The following is a 16644-nucleotide window of genomic DNA, read 5'->3' on the forward strand; positions in this document are numbered from 1 at the left end:
GTAGGTTTGTTTTGGTCTATGTGAACCTTGCAAACACATGCAAGGCAACCTTACTTAGGTCCAAGCAGGCACATTCCCTCAGCTAATTTAGACCCATACAAGCACATTTTCTTGGCCATAATTTAGACCCATACAAGCACATTTCCTTGGCCATAATATTTGAAAAAATAAAAACTAATTGACAAAATATCAATTAGAATAAAGAGGCTAGAAATGTAGGGGGTTGCTATCTTCAATCCCAACTCGCAGAAACAAATGTCCGCATGCACAAACCTTAAAAAAGATACAAAACTTTAAGAAATATACCAACTTGGCATCTCCAAGTGCTTTTGGAGTAAATTTGCAGCAATCAAAGAGTAATGGCATTTTTGAAGAGCAACAATGGCAATTTCGAAGCCACAAAGTCCACCCAAAGGTAGCTAAAGGTGTCAACTATGTCGTGGATACTGTAGACGAGCTGCGTTGCTACCAAAATGTTTCCAGTCTACATTAGAAACTCGTACATGTTCACTTTCATACCTTAAAACCCGCGCTCTAAACCTTGAAGTGCTGGTTCTATGCCCAAAAATGAGTCTTTTGTTCCTTGAGAACCAGGCACCACAATATTTATGTATCTTTTTGTCTCAATAAATCCCATCAAAATCAGTTGAACAACAAAAAGGATGCAGGTCTTCAATAGAAAGTGGCAAGCATGTGTTTTGGGAATGTCCAGCCCTAAGGAGCACTTGGTGCAAAATGACTAAGTGGATAGAGAGGGGTCTGAATATGCAAACCTTTTGGGAGGATTGGTTACTTGGGAAGTGGGCAGTCAATGATGAGCTCAGTGGGTTGCTGTTTAACATTATCAGAACTTGCATCTTATGGGAAATCTAGACTAGCAGGAATGAAATTGTGTTTTTGAGGGTTGCATGTACAGGATTGTAGGATTCTAAGCTGATGTATAAATGTGTATGCATGTGCTAGTCTGTATGTAATGTAAATAAAATTAGATCTCTGGAATTGGATTTGTTGATTTAGAACCTACAGAGGAATATGCCTTGAATGTTTCCCTGATATTGGTTAAGCTTCATGCATACTAGGATTCTCCCCCTAATGATGGATTGTTGGCTACAGGGGTGAGGTGTTGGATTGAGAAGAAAAGGCCTCCAAGATTTGGTCTTAAAACTCAGAGATGGTACCGCAAGGAAAAATAGACGGATCATACATTTATTGCCTTTATTGAGAACCCGATTGGCACTAGACCTACTGTCAACGTTTGGTCAAAGCATGGGGGCATGTTAGAAAAACAGTCCCCCTGGGGTTGCACTACTGAGGCCATAATGGAGGCTTGCTTATTGCTCAGATCTCATGGGATCAATCTTGCTTCTTGTGTGAGGATGAAAGATGCGAATTTTTATGTAAAATCTTGAATGAGGTTAAAAAAGAGTAGTGAGTTGAGTCTTTGAGGGTGATGTATGCCACTTTTTGAACAGTTAATATAAATATAAATAAATATTATTGGTCAAGAAGAAGAAGAAGAGATCAATTAATTAGTCCAATCAGGGTAGCCAAAGGCGCCTCTCTTCCTCTTGAGCGATAAGTCCGCCCTCACTACTGCATATAAGGCCAGCAACACTTGATTGAGAAGCTAGCCCAGAAATTCACCTCACAACCTGGCACAAAGGCAAGAGCAGATAGCACAGAGTATGCACTTCCCTTTGAGATGGAAGGTAGTGCAAATATAGGCCCAGAATTCTCCCCCGCCAACGACTATGTTCTGGAGGAGGCTTTGTTGACTTGGCCACTAGCATCGTATAGCCTCGACGAACAAGAGGCAGGAAGAGACGGTAAAGATGAGAATTACCTTAATGCCGACTGCATTAGGGACCCTTATTCGGGATAACTTGCAGGTTTCTTTTCTCAACCCCCACACCCTTCCCATCAAGAGAGAGCTCTCGTTGAAGCGTGCCTACTCGCACATAGTAACTCCTTGTTCTCCACCTTATCTTCTTCCACACAAGCAGGCACACATGCAAAGAAAAAAGAGAGATAAAAAGAACAATTGAAAAAAGAAGATAAGACATATCTCTTCAGGAGCCTGATCACGCGTGATAAGAAGAGAGAGAGAGAGAGAGAGAGAGAGAGAGAGAGAGAGAGAGAGAGAATGGATTGGCAGATTGCTCTCATATCAATGTTATGTCACCATAGTCATCACCATAACACAAGAGGGCAAGGAGCTCTAGTCACCACCCAGCCATAGAGGGGAGTGTGGATAACACCACACTCCTGTGCACTTATAGGGCCCTGTCCGATCGCCCAAGTGCTCCGACTTGGGTGCCCTCACACCTAGACCCCAAATGCACTCGTTGTCTACATTCGGGCTTTCCATCTTGCTGATCTCCCACGCGTTGTTATAGGCTATGTGACACAACTGATCACATGGCAAAGGATTGCTGGCATAAGAAGAGAGCCGAAGAAGCCAATATAATAACAAAGAAGAAAGACAACGATGAGGCCTACTAGGATGGAGGCAACACCGAGCATCTTTTCTAGATGATATGAGAAGCATGGCTCCTAACCCCTAGTTGTAACCCCACTCTCACAATGTGTAAAGTATAAAGACAAAGCTAACATTGTAGCTCATAGAGAAACCTAGATGGACCACTCCAACCATATGAATATGAAGTGTAGGTCATGTCAATGCATGTTAGGTGTTAGACCCTCATCACATTGAGGAGAGGTGTTGAGAAATGCAATGTGTGAGGGTGCAGCATGTGTAGATCAAGGGGAGGAGCATACACATTAGAAAAGGATTAGACTAAGTGTCCAATGTCGAAGGTTGATTTATATGGTCATATTCTAAAAGGTGAAGTCAAAGGTAAAAAAGGTAGCACATGGAAAGTTCAAGGAGACACATGTAATGTGAGCATATGGAAGGCACAAGGGTGCACACAAAGCATGTATTACGACTCCATGAAGAGCTATATAATGATGTACTTGGATCATTCTAATGCGAGAGATTTATGTTGGTTTTTAGTTAATCGTTGTTGTCATTATCCTTCTATTTGTTTAATCTTACCTTGTGTCTTAATCACTATGCTTAATCATGTCTCTCATTTGCTTTGATCCACCATGAGCTCAACCATGCTTTATTTCCAGCACACTTTATAAAAAATGTTGTTGAAATTTGATCCTTGGTCTAAAAGGAAAGCATGAGATAAGACATGCTTGAAAAGAACCTCCCATGTGAAAAATATGCGACACAATGCATATGTTCCCTTTGTCAAAGATTCTATGAAGATGATGCTATCCCGGGGAATTATCTTTCCATAGAAAGTGGACATCACCGCGTGCATAAGACTTATAAAAACCCCCTATTTAAGTTTCTTTAAAAAACAAACTATACCCCTTTCTAAGCATATGAGTCCCAATTATGAAATTCATGTACCCCTATTTAAGGCTTAAAATCAAATAGCAGATATTGATGTTATGCATGTGACAAGTTGTAGCCCATGTAAGTAGCATGGATGTAAGTGCTAGAAGCACAAAGACCTACATGTACTCTCCAAAAATTGTTACATGTGTGGTTAGCTTAAAAGAGTAGTAAACTAATCAAGTTTTCAAACTATACCACTAGATCGCATATTGTAAACTACAAGAAGAAACAAAATCCCTACTTTCATTCTCCCTTGCTCCCTTGTTTCCCCCCCCCCCCCCCTCTTCCAAAAACCCTCTCCCTTACTCTCACGTAATACCATAAGATATGGCGGGTGAATTCCCTAGGGATGCTATATTTATCACCACTTTATAATTCATAAAAAAGTCTTGATTAAATTCCATACCTCCATCTAAGATAAAAAAAGAAATAGGTATTGGTTTAAGATATCTCAAACACTTAGCTACTAAAAGCTTTGTTAGCTCATGCATACCACTCTAGTTAACATGGTTTCACCCACTCATCGTAATAAGGTGCTTTGCTATATTACCCACATGTAATAGAAGTTCATTCTTTGTAAGACAACAATAGAATCTATAAAGTGGCCTTAGTATGTGCTTAATGCCAAATAGGGAAGTCATTGACTTACTTGCTTAAGGCTAGAATTAGTGACCATTTTTAAGTTATGGTTGGCTAAGTGTAAACACTAGCCATTTGCATATAAGTCAATTTTGACCATTTTTAAGTTATGGTTGGCTAAGTGTAAACACTAGCCATTTGCATATAAGTCAATTTTGACATTAATCAATAAACAATCATTCCCTTATATTATAATACTTGTGAGTTCTCCTTCTTCTCCATGTTCTCTTGCTTGTGAGTTCTCCCTCTTCTCCATGTTCTCTTGCTTGTGAGTTCTCCCTCTTCTCCATGTTCTCTTGCTTGTGTTCTTTAAATCCTTGCATAGCTAGATGGATGCATGCTTAGTTAGGTTTGATTGCTCTTTCTTGTGTTCTTTGAATCCTTCCATTGCTAGATGGATGTATGCTTGGACAAGTTTTGAAGCCTAGGAAACTGATGAGAAAAGCTGATGAGATTGTAAACTTTCATCAACATAGACTATTTAGTTGGATGAGAGATATTTGAGGCATTCATTTAGGAGTTTAGAGAGCTTACTACTAAGCTCTAACCTGCCTTATCTTTATGTTTTCTTATTCTTTTTATAAGAACTTTCCCAGGATTATAATAATGAAGTGTAGTGAAACACCATTATGATAAACATTAGCACTACACCCGGGGAATTCACTTTCCACCATAGAAAGGGGGCGTCACTTGCATGCGTGAAACTTATAAAATCCCCCTATTTAAGTTTCTTTAAAAAATAAACTATACCCCTTTCTAAGCATATAAGTCCCAATATGAAATTCAAGTACCCCCTATTTAAGGTTTAAAAATTAAATAGTAGATATTGATGTTATACATGTGACAAGTGCAGCCCATGTAAGTAGCATGGAAGTAGCACAAAGACCTACATGTACTATTCAAGGGACAGATTGCACTTGGATCATAGAGACCAACGCTTTTTTCCTCATCGAGAGGCACAACCGTTGATCCTTTTTCCATAGAACAATTTTTGTCCGGGATTTACTTCATCTATCGAACTAAACAAAAATTGAGTCTCGATTTACGGATCCATCAGTCCAGCCTAACCTTATCCAGTCCCATGGGTTAGCCAACCATCCCCAACCACTGTAGTGATGGGATCCAATTAGGAATTTGGTTAGGTTTTGTCCCCAGGCCCCCTAGCCGAAAGTTCATGCAAACATAAAACTAGTCACACCACTTACGCACCCGATATGAAATTGCCTTTTTCTCAGCATCAGAAGCTAACTTTAAAACAATCCTTTAATGACCATTATGTCATTGATCACTATCCTCAAAATCTCTGGTTGAATCCATATTTCTAATCATTCATTCATCGGTGTACTTATGGCATCATTGGCACCAGAACGCTCACCTCCTGTTCACTAAGGGGCCTTTTCGATAGTTCCTAGCTCATAGTAACCGGCAATATATTCACATAACAAAATGGAATCTCCGTGGGAAGATCAGCAAGATCAACCAACATATCCATATAAAAGAGCCATGGACTCATCCGTTGAGGACCAGCAAGGTCAATCAACCAAATCCATGCCCGGTTTCAGAAAATAACTCTTACTCCTTATTCCAATATCTTTCACAACGCACGTGTGGGTATCTTTGGTGATCTAGAGCCCGAGCACCGTATGGTCAGCACCCTCTAAATTGTTCCATGTGTGGTTAGCTTAAAAGAGTAGTAAATTAATCAAGTTTTTAAACTACACCACTAGATCACATACTATAAACTACAAGAAATGAAATCCCTACTTTCATTCTCCCCTTCTCCCCCCACCCGGCACCATAAATCTCTCTCACCCCCTAACTTATAAGCTTAAGCCCCCCTTCTAAAACCCCCCTCCTTTACACTCACATGATACAATAAGATATGGTTTGTGAATCCCCCGGGGCCCTACAAGACTGAGCCCTATAACTTTTCAACTAGAATAAGCTCCATTACATACCACTTATTACCATAACCCCCTACCAAGAAGTATGTGTGATAGTTAGCATAAACCCTTATCAAGAGGTATGTACAGATTGCCATAATATACCCACCATTATTATTACCAACCTAACTGGTTCCTCCCAAGAAACACACTAGTACAACAATACTCGGTGACTCTACCTACTATAGATTTTAAGAACCAAGAAAAGGAGAGCTATAAGTCTAATGAGAAACAATAAAAGAAGTCCCTATGGGTATCCAAAATAGGCTTCAGCACAACAACAATAGATTATGCCTCATTATTCAAAGATGTTATAACAACAAGCTAGAGACCTCAACAATATGGTATGTAGGCCACCAATGCAATGCTTCTCGACCTAAAGGCTTGCATAATATTACGGAGTGTCCTCATGCACCAAGTCCCATGAGTGCTCCAAGTACTTTAAATCATGTGCTTCATACCCTTATAGGATTTGGAGTGCTCTAAGCACTCTAAATCCCATGCTTAACCCTAATGTCATACCCTTACGGGATTTGGAGTGCCCCAAGCACTCCAATCCCATGCTTAACCCCAATGTCATACCCTTATAATGGCACATGCTATAAGTGTAGATTCAAACATGCCTATAAAGATTGTCCCAACAGAGTGACAATCACCCCAATGGAAGAAGCATTAGCCACTTCAACAAGCCGCCCTAACTTATTGAGTGTGTAGTGAGAGGACAAATCCATACAGTTCCTTGTCAATGCACCATCACAAAGCTCCAAGCTAAGGAGGGAAGAAGTAGCCAAGGGAGCCTCTAAGGTTGTAAATAATTCGAAAGCTCAACCTTCAACTCCAAAGAAAGAAGCTAAGGAGCATGAACTGCAAGCTCCAAAGGCTATAGTAGTCCTTGAAAATGCTAAAGGAACAAAACTAGAGGTCTAAAAGAAGAAAACATCGAAGAGAATGAGGAAGCATAATAGTGTGAAAATTAAGACCTTTGAGCTAAGATTCCACTACTCATTCATGGTGATATATTTCCAAGAAAGAGGATTACATACTATGATCCCTAGAAGGCATGACATACAAGACGTAAGGCTAATTGGGAAACTAATCACGTTCATATATATAGGGGTATAACCAGTCCTTGAAGATAGATTTGAAAATTGGGAAGACTCACCTATGGCTTGAGGTAATCCCGTAAACTAGTTGTAGAGAAGATTATGATAAAGACAATTTGCCCATGCCACCTCAATTAACATTTGTAAATTTTGAAACAAGCTGATAGATAGTGAAGATTAGAACCAAAACTATGAGCTACTCCCACAGCCTCATGACTACGAGGGCTGGATTCATGTCCTACCAACCATGCACACTCTCTCACAAAAGCCTTTAGAACAAGATTTGCAAGACTAGATGAGATAGAATTAACATCCATGTTTATACTTAGTGCAACATCCCTTTTGCAAGCTAATAGTGACTTCAAATTAGGAAGCTAATAGTGAATTTCAACAAGGAACAGATAGTGACTCATCTACTAGCAAAGATTCCTCAGTAGAAGAAGCTACTTGGCCGAAAAAAAACCACATAGGAAGCCTAAGATGTATGGTCTCCCCATGGAGATTGACCTTCATTGGCTTTGCTATGTTGAGTTTATGGATTTATAGGAAACCTATACCAAATAGTGAATTTACAAGAAACCTACCAAATAGTGGAAAGTTGACCTTAACAAGTGTTGGTTGAAATGGAATGGCTATTTGCCTCTCTCTCACAAATACATTGGCACGTGCATAGAAAACAATAGACAAAAAACATGATTGTGATTATTCCATTATGTTGTGTAGAATACACACATGTACAATATGATGAAGATGGTGGGTGGTTTCTACCTTTCATGTGGAACCCATATCCTTTGGCATCATCCTACGTATGGAACACCCATGTCCTTTGGCATCACCCTACATGTGCATACATGTACACCTCCTAATATCACACAACTATACAAGTGAACCTTTTACATTTGATGATCAACCTTAGGCAAAGTTTATCATCACACTACTTTTAACACCCTCAATGAAAAATTTCCTAACATATGTCTTTACTCCCATGATGAAGTGGTCTACACCTATTTACGCACTAAACTAGCCCTTGTAGATATTGGACAAGTTTCATCCTTTGAGTGCTTCATCTCTTCCTTTGGGAGAGTCTTTATCTCTTCTTTGAAGGAGTCTTTTAGAGGAGTATATCCTCTCTCAGACCAACAAAAGCAAAGTTGGTGATCTCCTTATATTTGCCTTTGCCCTTATTTTGATCATTAAATGCTTTTTTCCAACATTCTTTAATCACATGTCCTATAATGTTATTTTAAAGCCCTTTTTTAAATTTTGTGTATTTTTCAGTAGGTCTATGCTAACAGGCTACTTTGTATCTATGCAGGTTAGTGTTGCTTATTCTAGCTTTGAAATTGGCTAATGAATTGTTGGTTGCTTTACTACTGAAGATGACATGTGATTACTATTTGTAGAGCTTCTACTAGGGATTCACTCTTGTGTTGCCATAGTTGGCAGTTATGTTAGGCTGCTTCAAGTGATGGTAGCTTCTTGCTGCATGCCTTTGATGGTTGACAGAGCCACTTCCACTACCAATTTTCACTATTATTAATAGGGCTTCATGGCTATATAGAGGACTACATCGCTTCTTGGCTACCGCATGCGCTTTCGTTTTGGTGCACATAAATATGGCCTACCTCTACCAACTATGATGGTGGGTGAGACTTTGGTGCAGACAGTAACTATGTCCCCCCTCCTCTCTCTCTCTCTCTCTCACACACACACATTAGCTTGCACAGAAAACAATAGAGAAAGAACGTGATTCTGATTATAGCATACATGTAAGATATGATGAAGAAGGTGGCCACCTTTCATGTGAAACCTATCCTTTAACATCACTCTATAGATACATACATGTGCACCTCCTCATTTCATTTATTAACCATACAAGTGAAAATTATTAAATTTGATCATCAACCTTAGGCCAGTTTTGTCATTACACACGTTTAGCACACTAGTTTTAACAACAAGATCATGCTTCTAACCAAGATAATGGAATCCATTAGCTTCGAGCAAGCCAAGCTCTATGAAGCCTCACAATGCAAATTTAACAAGATCAAGGTAGAGGCAAAGAAGGAAGCCAAGCTTAAAGAGCTCACTGTGAACCTTAAGAGGAGGACTAAGGCAAGTTCTTGAGTACTTCAAGTATTACAATATCAAGATAGGGTCGAGAGGGCCCACCAAAGAAGCCAATGTGGACTTATACCTCTTACAATGATGGCATTACTGAGGTAAATGAAATAAACTTTGATGGCTCATGTGAAAAATTGAACCATTATTCATTGCCAAGAAGGAGAGTTGATAGCCTTACTTAAAGAATTTCAATTTGTTTTCGGGAATTCCTATGGAAGTGGTGAAACAAACCATCATCCCTCTAACTAATAGCACTATTTTTTTTAAAAAAAAGTCATCCCTCTTTTCACAGAGAATAAGGGGAAAAAACTCTTCAATTTATATGACCAAAGTGTGGTGTCGTCGCCTTACAAAAGTCACCTTAAAGAAGCACAACTTGCTACTGCTTTTGTAGAAATGTGTTGTTTTGATGTTACCCCTAAGCTAAGAATATATCTCATCAAGGTCTTTCTATTACTATAGAAGATGTTGCACATGGAGTTGCCATTAGTATGCTAGAGGAGAGAGCCTGTAGATCTGTGAATGGTTGCTACCACATAGATTATTGTTGATTATTGGTGTTGCTTAAATGAGCACTACTTTGAGCTTGCTCATTCATAGCTTCACTTCACACAGTTGAGAATCTTCAAAACTTGGGGTGCAATTAGGAAGATGCATATAATCAAACAAAATTAAGGAGCCATGTAGCTTTACAGAGGACTCATGCGAGCTTAGCTTGCTTCCAAGATCTTTATCTTCACTGATTTGGGCTCACAAAAAGAGCTCAATGAACCTAAGCACAATGGAGCTACAATATCTATTGGATGTGTGCATTGAGATAGGGGGCCTTAAGCAATAGTGGAGCTACAATATCTATTGGATGTGTGCATTGAGACAGGGAACCTTAACCAACAATAATAACCAGCACAAAAATCTGAACTAAGCTCAATGGAGCTACAATCTCTGTTAGACGTGTGTACTGAGACAGGGGCACACAAATCAGTGAGATTAGGAAGTAATTTGGCTGCAGATCCCTCTCTCTCTCTCCCTCCCTTTCTTCACTGATTTTTTAAGGAAGAATATCGTTACACAAATTACAATAGTATCTCTCTTAGCTCACACATAAAGGTAGAAGATACCTCTCTTTCTTTGAAACTTAACTCTCACCTAGAAAGGCAAAACCCTCTCAAAAAGGTTAATGCCACCATGCTATAGCCATCAAAGAAGAGTCTTATACCTTCTTGGATGGCTTCTCATGCTACAACCAGGTGATGATCAATATAGTTGACAAGATTTGCCATGGAATTATGGCATCATGCAATTTGTCTTGACAATGTCCCTAGTACCTTTCAATGCTTGATGTGCATAGCCTTCAAGGATGTCCTTTGGAAGATCCTTGATAATGTCCATGCTACCTTTTAATGCTTGATGTGCAAAGCCTTTAAGGATATCCTTCTCCTTTGGAAGATCTGAATGATATTCATAGATAACCTTTGTGTGCACCTTAAGTGGAAGGACCATCTTGCTTATATGCTCCTTCCACTTGGAGTGCACACAAAGGTTATCTACGAATATCTATAGGATCTCCTAGAGGAGATCCTTGAAGCCTGTGCATATCAAGAATATTGGAAGGAGCATCTTGCATATCTTCTCCTTCCACTTAGAGTGCACACAAAAGTTATCTATGAATTATCTCTAGGATTTTCCAGAAGAGGTCCTGAAAGGCTATGTGCACATTAAGAATTGGAAAGTAGTGGGCATTATTAAGCCAAATCAACCCAAATTGCATGATGGCACGATACACATAGGTTCCTCGTTCCATAGCAAATGTTATCTTATATTGATCACCTAGATTTGTCATCATTAGTTATAGCATGGGAATCCATCCAAGAAACTATAAGAATGAATCTCTCTTCTCCTTTAAGATCCTAAGGATATTCATAGATAACACTCCAAGTGGTGGAAAGAGCTTATCTTAGGCAAGTTGTTAAGAGGTGCAGACTCTCTACCAGATCTTATTATATAACCCACTTAAATGCCAATTCTTACTGAAGCTTAGAGTCATCATGGGACACACTGTTTGCAAGGATGGAATATCCAAAGATGAGTAGAAGTCTGTGTGATCTTGGAGTTGCCACCACCCACATCAATCAAAAAGGGTTGGAGAGATTCATGGGGCATGTCATCTTCTTGTATGCTAAATATGCTAGACCTTTGTACATGAGGTTGCTAATTATCTTTGAATGGACAGACAAATGCCAATGGGCATACAAAAAGCTAAAGAAGACATTAGCAAAAAAAAATCACACCCATCTTGAGACCCCCCAAGGAATTGATTTTATTAATGCATCAACATTTTCTATTGAATGGGTTAGCACACAGTTGAAGGAGCATAACATGGACTTCCTTGTGACCTTTACTAGTTGTCAACTTGTCAATTTTTTCTATTGGATACATATTAGCACACAGTAGAAGGAGTAGCACATGGACTTCCCTATGATGTTTACTAGCAGTCGAAGGAGCATAACATGGAATTCCTTGTGACCTTTACTAGTTGTCAACTCATCAATGTTTTCTATTGGTGGATACATATTAGCACACAGTTGAAGGAGCAGTACATGGACTTCCCTATGATGTTTACTAGTTGTGAACTCAATTACATTCACACAACCATAGAGTGGGAGGGGTTAGCCATGGGGTATGCTGTAAACAAGTACACGCATTATCTCTTGCTATGAGATTTGTTTTCTTTGTTGACTATCAAACCTTGCTATATTTAGTGAATAAGCCTTGCACCATAGGGAGCTTTGGTTGTTGATTCTTTTGGAATTCGACTTCACAGTGAGAAAGGGGTCCGTGCATATTCATACTAATAACCTTTCCAAATTTCCAAATGGAGAACCCCCTCTAGGAGTGGAAGATGATCTTCTCAATAGTCCTTTGTTCCATATTGACCATGTACCAACAAGGAATGAAGACATCACCCACATCTTATTGGCCAATAGATTCCCAAATAAATAGTCCCATAAGGAAGGATCGAGATTTAGATACCTCATCAATTTGGCTTCCACCTATCAAATTTGATAGCGAAAATTCTTTATAAGAAGTGTTAAGATTGTTGGAATTAGGGTTGCAGGAAAGCACACAAAGCTTGGAGAAGAAGCAAGAATGCACACAACGCAAAGTGTATTAGATTGTGTCAATGTACAAAAGATAAGTTAGCCCTAGCAGGATGGGCGTATATACAAGCTGGGGAAAAAAACCTCCTAAAGAGGGAAAAAGTGCCCCGGCGGTCCTAAGTGTATTCACACACATCACTGCCTATATAAATGGCAACAAATTCCCCCTGGGAGTGATGGTGTGAATGAGAGCTAGCACTCATGTATAGGGGAGTGCCATGCCCGAAGTAGATCAGCCCACAAAGGGGAGCAAGCCCAAAGCTTTGCGGAAAGCTTCGAACTTCTCACGAGAGGAAGCGCCTTTGTGAAAAGATCGGCGAGGTTGTCCTGTGTTGGCACATAGGCCAAGCTGATCTCTCCTGCTGAGAGTCTCTCCCTGACATAGTGATAATGCACCTCAATGTGCTTTGTGCGAGCATGAAAAACTGGGTTTCTCGCAATTGCCAATGCGCTCTGACTGTCAGTGAAGATAGAGGTGGCAGACTCCTGTCCAACACCCAAGTCAGCCAATAAGCCGTCTGAGCCACACACACTCAACCGTAGCTGTGAAAGCTGCCCTGTACTCAGCTTCACAACTAGAAGTGGCCACAGTAGGTTGCTTTTTGCTCAACTAAGATATGCATGAGCTACCGAGCATGAAACAAAAACCACTTGTGGACACTCTTGTGTCATAGCAACCAGCCCAATCTGAGTCCGAAAAAGCATGTAAATCTGGCGGCAACGATCCCCCCTTGGGATAAAACAACCCAAGATGTATGGTGCCACTCAAGTAGCGAAAGATGCGTTCACAACTGCCTTCCAATGCTGAGACCCTGGGCTATGCATAAACCTGCTCACTTGCTGTGAGACTGCAAACTGAATGTCCGGCCTCGTAATGCATACATAAATGAGGCAACCTGATAAAAAACAGAAGCAGGATGAAACACACACAAGAGAAGCAAACCCTAATCCATATCCATCAATCATAAAGAAGGAGAGAAGCCATAGTCATCATCTCTCTCACACACACAAAGGAGAACACAACATAGTGTTATGTCCACACTACAAAGTAAACCTAATGTAATGTCCACACTACACATGACCAGCTGGACGCGGTCATAAACACACCACACGATATCTATCTACCATACTGTCACTCTGTCAGCACCCATGTGCTATCCTCCAGCTGTATACGAGCTTGACATTTCAACACTCCCCCTCAAGCTCGACATGTCCATCTCTAGGACTCCCAATCTAGTACGGAAATACTCGAACTTATCCTTACCAAGTGCTTTGGTAAAGATATCTGCAACCTGCTCATCTGTCTGCACATATATCAAATCAACATGCCCATCTAGCACTTTCTCTCTGATGAAGTGATAGTGGACCTCAATATGTTTGGTCCTGGCATGATAAACTGGGTTGCTAGCAAGCTGAATACTACTCATGTTGTCACAATGAATGACAACTCTCATATCACTCTGTAACCTGACATCATCTAGCAACTTCTTCAACCACATAGCCTCACATGCAGCTATGGCTGCTCCACGATACTCTGCCTCTGTGGTAGATAAAGCAACTGTAGGTTGCTTTTTATTGCTCCAACTCACAGCTCCACTACCAAGGCTGTAAACATAGCCACTGGTAGACCTCCTGTCATATGCACTACCAGCCCAATCTGCATCTGTATATCCATAGACATGCATGTCTTTTCCTGCCTCATAGAAAAGACCATAATGCACGGTAGTTTTGACGTATCTCAGAATACGTCTCACAGCATCCAAGTGAGGTTTACGAGGACTCTGCATAAACTGACTTACCAAACCAACTGCATAACTGAGATCTGGCCTCATAATGGTCATGTAGATAAGGCTACCAACCATTTTTCTGTACATGGTGATATCATCAAGCTCATCACCCAAATCAGCCCTAAGCTTCATGTTTTGCTCTAATGGTGTCAACATTGGTTTGCATGCTGTCATACCATACTTTGCCAGCATGTCAAGTGCATATTGCCTTTGCACCAACCATATACCCTTGCTTGTTCTAATCACCTCAATGCCAAGAAAGAACCTTAAATCACCAAGATCTTTCATATCAAACTCTTTGCATAAAGAGGCCTTAACCTCATCAATGCCTTTCCCACAATCACCTGTGATAATCAAATCATCAACATAAATGACTATCATCACGATACCATCATGTGTCTTCTTCACATAAAGTGAAGAGTCTGCATTTCCAACCACAAATCCAATACTAACAAGATATCTGCTGATCTTGTCACTCCAAGCACGAGGTGCTTGCTTCAAACCATAGATTGCTTTCTTTAACCTGCAAACAAAAGTCGGATATTTTGGATGTACATATCCTTCTGGCTGTTCCATGTACACCTCTTCTTGTAGTTCACCATTCAAGAAAGCATTTTTTACATCCATTTGATGTAAAGCCCAACCTTTTTGTGCTGCTAGTGCAATGATAGACCTCACTGTAGCCATCTTAGCCACTGGGCTGAAAGTTTCATCATAATCAAGACCATAAGTTTGTGCATATCTTTTAGCGACCAGCCTTGCCTTATGTCTCTCTAGGCTGCCATCTGACTTGCACTTTACCTTGTACACCCATTTGCAACCAATTGCATTCTTTCCTTGAGGTAACTCAGCCAATTCCCATGTATCATTTTTGTCCAAAGCATCCATCTCTTCATCCATGGCTTTCTCCCATACATGCTCTCCAATAGCCTCTGTATAGCATGTAGGTTCCACATGCTTTACCATAGATGTCATGTATGCATAGTGCATAGCAAAATCTCTATATGTCAATCTTTCAACTGGATATCTGACTCTCTGGGATCTCCGCAATGCATGCGGGTCACTCTGTACACCTGTAACTCTAGCATGTGGTGGCACATATCTGTCCTGCCTAGCACCAGGTGTGCGTAAAACAGCTATGCCGAGCTCCTCATCCAAACTCTCAGAACTAGATGACTCATAACCTGTGATCCCAATTCCTTCGACTTTCTTCTTGCCTTTATCCATAGCACTACTCCCAGTGCTCACACTCTCATGCCTCAAACGTCCTGACCATGGACGTACACTGCTACTCTCAGCTTCTGTTGTTGCTGGCCCAGACATAGTAGTAGAACTAGAACTTGCTTGTGATGGCAAGTTCACAGACACATCTGCCTCAAGTGAGTCAATAACTCCCTAATCTTTTGCTTTGTACCAACTAGCAAGCTCATCAAACACCACATCTCGTGAGATGACTACTTGTCTAGTTTGAGGGTTATAACATTTGTAGGCCTTTCGATCCTGTGCATATCCAACAAATACACATTTCTCTGCTTTAGGATCCAACTTCCGTCTTCTTTCATCAGGCACATGGACATAAGCTACGCATCCACCAAAGACTTTGAGATGTCCAATGTCTAGCCTGTAACCTGTAAGCCGCATCTCTGGCGTGCTTCCATGAATGGCTGCTGTAGGTGTTTTGTTCAGGATATACACTGCAGTAGCACATGCTTCTGCCTAATAGTAATCTGGCATGCTCTTTTCATTGAGCATTGCCCTTGCCACTTCACATATGACTCGATTCTTTCTCTCAGCCACACCATTCTGCTGAGGTGTATACCTGCATGTCAACTGTCTTCTTATCCCATGCTTCCGCAAGAAATGCTCAAAAGCTTTTGAGGTGTATTCACCACCTCCATCTGTTCTCAAACATTTAATCCAACAGCCATATTGCTTTTCTACAAGAGCTTTGAAATCCATGAACTTTTCCAGCACTTCACTCTTCTCTTTCAAAAAATATATCCATGTCATCCTGCTGAAGTCATCTATAAATGTCACATAGTATAGACTTCCTTTGATAGATGGATTTTGTGCAGGGCCCCATACATCACTGTGTACTATCTCAAGTGGCCTATTACTCATATTTCCTTCTCTAGGAAACCTCAACCTTGCCTGCTTTCCAAACTGACAGGCTTCACAAACATGCATATGTCCATCATATTTGAATCGAGGCAATCCACTGACAATGCCTCTTGTTTGCATGTTCTTTAATCTCTGTATATTGACATGTCCAATCCTCTTGTGCCACATGTCAATGTCCTGCACAATCCCATTGCTCTTTGAAAACATGGCTGAGCTCAATTCTGGTATGCCTGCATCCAATTTGAACAACCTTCCTTCCTTCTTGCCCTTGGCAATCAATCTACAGCCATGCTTAAAGTCTTCCACAAAACAGCCATTCTCATTGAATCTTACTTGTAGTCCCTGCTCAACCATTTG

This window comes from Cibotium barometz, chromosome 1 (genome assembly GCF_041138505.1).
Source record: "Cibotium barometz isolate CiBa-2024 chromosome 1, ASM4113850v1, whole genome shotgun sequence".
Lineage (NCBI taxonomy): Eukaryota > Viridiplantae > Streptophyta > Polypodiopsida > Cyatheales > Cibotiaceae > Cibotium > Cibotium barometz.